Source organism: Sitophilus oryzae, unplaced genomic scaffold, assembly GCF_002938485.1.
Source record: "Sitophilus oryzae breed Bouriz unplaced genomic scaffold, Soryzae_2.0 scaffold_1576_pilon_pilon, whole genome shotgun sequence".
Classification (NCBI taxonomy): Eukaryota; Metazoa; Arthropoda; class Insecta; order Coleoptera; family Curculionidae; genus Sitophilus; species Sitophilus oryzae.
The window spans coordinates 523,204-532,582 of record NW_022146254.1 but is presented as its reverse complement, the minus strand read 5'-3'; the positions used below and the strand labels follow the sequence as shown (position 1 = coordinate 532,582).

The window sequence follows — 9,379 nt, the reverse complement described above, 5'->3', positions numbered from 1 at the left end:
CCTACAAATAGGAGACATATTTACATCAAAATCAAATTTCTCATGTCAAAAAACTCCCTGACATGAATTTTCATCCAAATATTGACGTTACTTCAGAAATTATTTGGATGCAAGCGAAACTCCGAAACTAAGTATTTTAGGACATACATTTATACGAAGTTTTTTACTTATTTTCATCTAAAAAATATGCTGCCGAAGTTTCCGGAATACAGTTCGGACCACCCTGTATGTACCGGGTGTCCCACTAAGAATAGCTCTCGGCTGTATCTCGGAAAGTATTAGCCGTAGGGCTTACGGAAAAAAAAATATTTATAACTAAAGAGGCTATGAGAAATTGCCGGAAATTATTTTAAAGTTTGTAAAACGGCCGCTAGGTGGCGTAACTGCTATGGAAAATAAAAAAATATTTTTTTACAGAATTTTGCCTAGATAATGGGTACTATAAATAATAGCTTCATAATCTTCAGTAAATTTTGGATTTTTTTTGTTAGAACCATTTTCCCCTATCTGCTAAAATAAAGTGGTGGGGGAAGGTTAGATCTATCTTTATTTAAATGTTAATAACTCCGGACTGGATGATCAGAATCCAACAAACGAGGGCTCGTTTAAAAGAGCGTTTCTTACTCTATATTATACCATATAAAAATAATAATAATAAGGTTTTGAACGTAGACGTTAGGGGGCGCTTTCTTACAATTTAACAAACAGCGCGTTTTTTCAAAAAAATTATATATGATAGTATGTATTATTTTATTATTTGAAGTAGTTGAAGTTGTTGGCATTTTGAAAAAGCAATCAAAAGATAAAAAACGCTGCTAAGACTATCAAAATGTTGATCTAATAACAATTTGAAGTTTATACTATTACGTCAAAAGCAACTTTTTTCCAAAGCCTACCATGACTTCACTGAATCATCGTTTCTTGTTCACTATTATTAATATCTTAATTATTAGATATTAATACATCTGATATTATGATATTCTGGTATAACGTCGATTTTAAAATAAACTAACTGTTTCTATCTTATTTTTAGGTTAGAATGGGCATAATCAAGAGGGCTACTGATACCGTGTTATAAAAATAATAATTAAAGGCTTATTTTTTGGTATTTATAATAATTTTGCTAATATCTTCGGTTTGAAAGAAGATATCAAGATGCGGTCTTCGCTGGCTTTTTAAGCTTTTACTACTCTTTACTATGAGCTAAAATTACATATACTATTGCATTTATTTTTTTTTGAAAAAACGCGCAATGTTTGTTAAATTGTAAGACAACACCCCCTAGCGTCTACGTTCACAAGCTTATTATTATTATTTATATGGTCCAATATAGAGTAAGAAACGCTCTTTTAAACGAGCTCTCGCTTGTTGGATTCCTGTCATCCAGTCCAGAGTTATTAATATTCAAATAAAAACAGGTCTAACCTTCCCCCACCACAGGGCTAGATAGGGGAAAATGGCTCTAACAAAAAATATTCAAAATTTAGTGAAGATTATGAAGCTGTTACTTATAGTACACCTTATCTAGGCAAAAAACTCCATTTTCTTATTTTTTGTTGCAGTTGCGCCCCCTAGCGGTCATTCTACAAACTTGAAAATAATTTCCAGCAATTTCCCATAGTCTCTTTAGTTATATATATTTTTTTCCGCAGCCGCTACGGCTAATACTTTCCGAGATACAGCCGAGAGCTATTCTTAGTGGGACTCCCTGTATATTAAACTATATTTGAACACTTCTATAATTTTTTGCATAAATAAATTTTCTAATATCGAAATAAACGTATTTTTACTAACTACGATTATTAAATATGTATAATGAAACATATACTAAGAATATCTAATTAGTTTTTGTAATAAATAAAAAAATATATGTTTATAACAAAGTATAAATATATTTCAACACATAAATAATACAAATTCTTAATAAATAAATAAACTCAGATACATTATAATGCAGTTAGTGGTTCAATATATTATAATTGGTTATTTATTGGTAATGATGGGGTCCAATAAACTGTTTGTGTTCTTTAAGGCATCTTCTTTTTCCAAAACGTATCTTAGATCAAAACACAGGGAGCCAGTCCCCTTATCTGTTGGCAAGACACATATCGCATGCCCATTGATGCCTGCAATTATATATTTTATTTTATAATGGATATAATATCGCAAGATAATTAAAAATGAACTTACCAATGATTATCACAATAAACAGAACGAGAATATAGAGTTTCGCCATGTTTGTTTGGCTGTTTTAACGGTAATGATCAAATTATTTTTCGACTTATATATTTTAGCTTTACCAAACAGATTAGCTCATAAAACATTATCAATGATAATAAGCCGTAAATGACGAATTGGAATAATAAAAACAGATTCATTTTTTTCAGCCAGTGTAAGAATACAAAAACTATCTTTTTTTAAATGTTTCCTCTGTGTCACATAATTTACGGTAGATATTCAATTCCCGTTTTGATAAAAAAAATCATAGTTCTATTTTTGAAGACTGCCGTTAGACGGATTTACATATTTGTTAGAATTTATTTTTAGTTTTCTTCGGTTTTTAAAAAACAGAAATGGCCGCCTTAGTTTTACCAAATGTTAAAAACAATAATTAACCAACTCACTTCGAATGGAAGAGAGCAGAATTCCAAAGAAAATACTCAATTGGGCACCGCAAGGTAAAAGAAAGAGAGGGAGACCCAGACGAAGTTGGCGAGAAGGAATAGACGGGGACATCAGAACAAGAGGAATAGACGAAAATCTCTGGACAGACAGAGACCAATGGAGACTGGAAATCAGAAGACGGCGAAGAACGTTATGAACTGATTTGTATATAATATGTTATTGTTTTCCCCAATGTTAGTTCCGCGATTAGGTACAAAATAAAACGTGTATTAGGTCAAACGCGTATTAGGTCAAAATAAAACTACAATTTGACATGTTAGATGCAAAACAAGAAAGCACCGAACACTATTTTATTTATTTTGAAACCAAATCAAAATGCAAAAATAAAGGTTATGTTAAAAATAAGAAATTCATTTTGAAATGAATTTTAAAATGAATTCTTCAGAATGGAGGGACTCAAAACAGTAATGATTTCCTATAATCTAGCTATTGCTAGCAATCAAAACATGCTGTAAGCGTGTTTTGATTGCTTTGGTTTCACTCTTTTTTTTTCGTTTTTCTCGGTACGGTATTTGAAGTTTATGAATATTCTTATTAAAATGCTATATTTAGCTTGACAAAAATCGAAATTACAAATATTTCTTTTCGTATGTTCATCCACTCACTGTCGTTCTTAAAAAATATATGGACCTAGTTTTAAATTTTATATTTTTTTTTCGAAAGCAAGCGCTACCGAATGTTGATGGATTCCGCACTTTCTGGGTAGAGCGTTAGCCTTGCACAAACGTGGAGCGCAAAAGAGTGTAATTTACACCCAGCACAGCCATTTGAAAATTAATTATCTCATTATTGACAATATAACTACAGACATGTAGTACAATTAAATAACATCAATATAATACATTTGAACTGTTTTGAATGTAGATAAAATATATGTTAAACACACTATTTTGTGTTTATTTTTTTATAACTTTGTTTTCATAATGAGTTATAGTAATGAGTTCTACGGAGTTCCGCTTTTAATTTATTAAAGTTAATATCTCTAATATCTGTTGATACGGGTATAAAAAATTAGCTTTCTCAAATCTGCCTTTTTTTGAAATAGCCCTTTATTGACAGGGAGTCGCACTGGTTTCTATACCAGTCCTGTAATATCAAGAAAGGATTTTTTTAGTTTTAAGAAGACAGATATTTTAAATTAAGAATTTCTATGTGTATTACAAGTTTTTTTTTAATATTATTGACTGTAGGAAAAAATTCAAATGGATGCAGTTCGCTCTTCTGCGCTCCACGAAAAGTGCGAACTGCATCAATTTTCGGTAACGCTTGCACTACTCTAGTTGAACGGAAAAAAATATAATTTTTAGAAGTAGCCCTACAAATGTAATAAGAAAAACAATGGATGAATGAACATACGAAAAAAAATAATCTGGATTTTTGTCAACCTAACCGTAGCATTTTGCCGTGGGTGCGCCGCGCCGTCAGCAACAGATTGGCCACCCTGTATGTATAGAAATTATAATTTTTCACTTAATTACTTCCGTGACGCACGCTTATAGGTTATTTGTATTAAGTGATGTTCACTGCAAATGAGTAACACACTAGACATTATAAAATAAAAATTCAACAAAAAATAATGGTAACATATCATTATTCAAATCTAGAAAGACAGTATTTAGACAAAAATAAAAAATACAAATGAAAACAGTTGTCAAAGGTATTCCGAACTTGTGGTATGGATGCCTGATTGACCGAATGTCAATTTGCAATAAAGTAGAACAATAATTTGAAACAAATAAGTAACTGTTATGTCATATTTATTTACTTCAATGCTTAAAAAAAACAGCGCCTCAGCTAATACGGCTAATATTTGGTATATTTCTACTAAAAAGCTTTCATACGAATATGGCTTATTGTTGACGGCTACTATAAATCACATATTCGATGGCAAATGTTTCAGAGAAACCCTTTTTATTATTATTTGCATGCTTGGTTTGGTCTTGCCTAAGTCTTGCACTGGTCGGTCTTGGTGTTGGTCTTGCAGGTTTAATGCTAGTCTTGGTCTTGGTCTCGGTCTTGCATTTTTGTACAAGCAAATGCAAAGTAAGTACAGACCATCTAAACTAAATACCCAACATAGTTTTGATTACAGGACAGTTCTTGTATTTTTAATATTTTTTTAGGAAAGGCTGAAAAATGTATATTTTTTATTTCTTTATTATCTCTGAAACTATCGAAATATATTTACTCATATCTTAGGATAATATATGTGGTCTGAAAGGAAGCCAAAAATGCAATAATATACAGGGTGTTCCGTTTAAAAAAATCATCCCGATCCACTCACACTTTTTTAAGCCACCCTATATAAGTTAAAATATTTTACTAAAATACATCCTAGACATACTTTAGGTTTGCATTTAAACAAAATTCCTAAGTTTTTTATTCTAGGAGCTACAGATGCCCGACGCCCTATTGCTGGACCCTGTATTTAAAGACATATTAAGATTTTTTATTTAATTAATATTCAAATTACTGACATAAATCTTATTTCTGCGTAAAAACCGTATAGTAATAAAATTTTATCTGAGATAAAGATAAGAGTGATAAAATCCTAAATAAACACTAACCTGTACTACTCAACGAGTTTGATAAGATAGTTAGCTTTCGTTAGTGAACCCCAGACCAATGGAAATCGAAATCCGTTGTAAAAGAATAAAATGAAATATATAACTATAAACGGAAATATAAACGGACTTTGTACTGTTTGCGGGATGCGTAATTTCCCAGCATAATATGGTTCACGACATATCGTTTATTATGTACTTAGAATGGCTGCTATGCTCTCCTTTGCTATGCTCTCTGGAACAGCGTGCGAGTCGTCTGGCTGCCGATAGACGTTGCGTTCACTAATGCGCATTGAAAGGAGATCCTATATATATTTTTTTTTATTATTCTGTTAAATACTAGTAGGTACTGAATATAAATATAGCGCAGCGCGAAAGCGTTCAGCCTATAAAGCGAGAAGTCCAGAGTTCAATACCGGCTCGGGGTAAAGTTTATTTTATTTTAACGTCTATCGGTAGCCAGGCGAGGCGGCCTGCCCGCTGTTCCAGAGAGCATTGTAAAAGATATATCAAAGAGCCAGCTTTCTTAAAATGCTTGTTTTCCAGACGTTGCAAGCTCTCGTAGTAGTAGTAGGCTATTAAAAAACAGAAGAGGCTTGTAGCACAGAATATCTAGCTGCGTAGCTAGATATTCTGTGCTTGTAGGAAGACCAAGACTAATTATTATTATACATTAAGTCAAACGGAACCTTGGTTTTGGTGTTGTATTTGCTCATCACTAAACAGATGTTTTCTGTTGGTACAAGCTATTGTATAAATTTAAAAAATACAGAATAAGACACATTGATTATTATTTTTCTGTTTATTGATTATTATTTATCTGTTGATTTATACCACAAATATGACGATGAGTTCATTTTACGTTGTGGAAGTAATCTTTAAAGATATAAACTTCAAAAAATAAACTAAACAGCAGAATAACCTCGAGAATAACAATAAAATTAAAATTAAAAACTTCTTCAAAATTGACTAGATGTTTTTGTTTGCCATTAATAGATACTAATAATAAATAAATTTGTTCACAAATCAGTCATTTTGTTGTTGTATTATAGGCCCGAGCCAAGTAAAGGAATTCGGAACTCCACTTCTTCAGGTGATGTATGTCCATTTTTATGTCGAAATCTGATAGGGTAGTACTAGTTCCTGAATTTATCCATGTTGCCAGATTCTCCAAGACTTGTACATATTACATATCCTGTGCTTTTTACATCGTAACAAATAATAACAATACCTTTTAAGGTAATGATAAATATATAACATTACGATAATAAAAATGTTCGCCATGAATCACAACGAAGTAGATGTCTTGTATATAAATATTAGTAATCACTCAATAAAATTAGAAGATATAACATCAAAAACAAATGCAATTAAATAGGATTTGATAACAAAAAAAGCGGAATCGCAGTTTTCTAACCTAAGAAGGATTCTTCTTCTTCCTGTGCCGTGTGCTTAGCCGCACGTTGGCGATTGTCTGTACTCTTCATACAATGTGTAGACTGCCGTTTTCGGCTTTTCGAAATATGGTGGCTGCGTCGTTGATGTTACACCAATCCCGTATGTTTCTTAGCCAGGAATGTTGTTTTCTTCCTGGGCCTCGCCGTCCCTCTATTTTTCCTTGTAGAATCAGCTTAGGAATGTAATATTTGTCTCCTCTAAGGATATGTCCGAGGTATGAGACTTTCCTTTCTTTAACTATGTTAAGCATTTCTCGTTCATAGCCTGCAGTTCTTAAAACTTCTTTGTTGGTGGCATGTACGGTCCATGGCACACGTAAAAGTCTCCGGAGAGTCCACATTTCGAAAGCCTCGATGCGGTTCAGGGTTCTAGCACAGAATATCTAGCTACGCAACAGAAAAATACTCGAAATGAAAGAGCTAAAATTGCACAAATAGAATACTAGATGGCGCGACAATATCATAATCAGAATATAATTAGAAATTTTGAACTTTCGGTTTTGGATCGACGGCTCGTGGACGGCCTTATAGCTCGGCTAAATATGCACAGTTGCCAAATTCAAAAAGACTTGAATTGGCATCCCATTCTTTTTATTGTGTATAATGCAGTATGTGTTTCTTTCTATTCTTCTTTTCTTGTCAGATACACTTATATTAATTATTCCTTTGGCTATTAAATTAGTTTCAAGTATATTATTACAAAACATATACATTTTTAATATACACTATACCTTATAATGTTAACTAAGAAAATACCTTTAATTACCTTTAAAATTAATAATATACAGGGCGATTGATAGTGATAATTATTAATGCTGGAACGTACGAAGTAATTAAATATAAGTTTAATAATAATGGAAATAATTTATTAAAATGCAGTACAAAAAATGTTAACTGACTAAAAAATACTATAATAACAAATTTCTTCCGTTTGCCACGTTATTTATATAGACCTAGGTAGATTTTAAAAAGTGACACAGGTACAATTAATAATATATTAGTTGGGTATAAAAGTTGCTGTCACGGCATCGAACAATAAATTAAAATTCTTAAAATAAATTAAAATTATTAATTAATCAAATCTTTATAACGAAACGCAAGTATACCAAATTTGGGCCCAATCGAACTCCAGGAAATAATATCATAATAGTGTACTATATTATGGTACCACTCGGTATGCTTTAAGGTACCATAGTATTGCAATGTCACCGAAGATCCGTAGTATACCAAATTTAAGAATAATCGAACGCCATGAAATGGTATCGTAATATGGTACTATATTAAGGTACCACTTTATATACATCATAGTTCAATCATATTATAATGTAACCAAAGATACGTAGTATACCAAGTTTGAGCCCAATCGAACGCCAGGAAATGGTATCGTAATATGGTACTATATTAAGGTACCACTTTATATGCATCATAGTACCATCATATTACAATGTCACCGAAAATACGTAGTATCCCAAGTTTAAGCCCAATCGAATGCCATGTACGTAATATAGTACTATATTATGGTACCAGTTGATATGCTTCATGGTACCATAATAATGCAATGTCATCAAAAATACGCAAGTATATATCAAATATGAGCTCAATCGAACGCCAGGAAATGGTATTGAAATATGGTACTATATTAAGGTACCACTTTATATGCATTATAGTACCATCATATTACAATGTAACCGAAGATACGTAGTATAACAAGTTTAAGCCCAATCGAACGCCAGGAAATGGTATCGTAATATGGTACTATATTATGGTACCTCTTATTATGCTCCATGGTACCATAATATTACAATATCACCGAAGATACGTAGTATCCCAAATTTAAGCCCAATCGAATGCCATGTACATAATATGGTACTATATTATGGTACCAGATGATATGCATCATAGTACCATCATATTACAATGTCACCGAAAATACGTAGTATACCAAGTTTAAGCCCTATTGCCGCCATGTACCTAATATTGCTATATGGTACTATAGAAGGTACCACTTTATATGCTCCATGGTACCATGATATTACAATGTCACTGAAGATATAGTATACCAAGTTTAAGCCCAATCGAACGCCATGTATCGTAATATAGTACTATATTATGGTATCACTTGATATGCTTCTGAAAAAAATGGCGTCCAGTTGGCTGGAAAAGGACGATCGATGACATTTCCCATATAAATTTACATATAAAATGACAGCGATATTCATTTCATAGCTATCGCTAACGCCGTTTTTTCCCGATTGTACGATATGAACTTGGTAACACAATCGAACGTCAGGAAGTGGTATCATAATAGTTGAACAATACTTATTATATTGTCGCCGAATTACAATGAAACAGCTCTGATTTATTTTAATATGTTTAAATGATGTAGCAAATTTGAAGGTAGGCTTTATCAGGAAGTATTACGATATGAATTACACAATGGCAACACTGCACACAAAATTCTTTTTAAATTTTGTTTGTAGAAAACTGCTTTCTTTTAAATTTATTGCCCTCTATTATGTAGTAGTGAAACTACCACATCAAAATATCTGATTTGGAGACAGGCTTTTAAAGCCTGTCTCCTTTTGCTACCTACAGTTTTATACATGTAACGAGGCTTCTGTAGCGTAGCTAGATATTCTGTGGTTCTAGCCTTGAGAGACCAGGTTTCTGCGC

The 9,379-nt window shown here is 32.3% G+C and overlaps 1 long non-coding RNA gene across 1 annotated transcript; it reads right to left on the bottom strand.

The window, feature by feature from the left end:
* Positions 1–1,870: 1,870 nt before the first annotated feature.
* On the bottom strand, positions 1,871–2,247 carry LOC115879295. The gene is made up of 2 exons (XR_004049695.1): positions 2,191–2,247; positions 1,871–2,126 (listed from the first exon to the last, which is right to left on the bottom strand). It is a non-coding gene; the product is annotated as an uncharacterized LOC115879295 (long non-coding RNA).
* Positions 2,248–9,379: the final 7,132 nt, after the last annotated feature.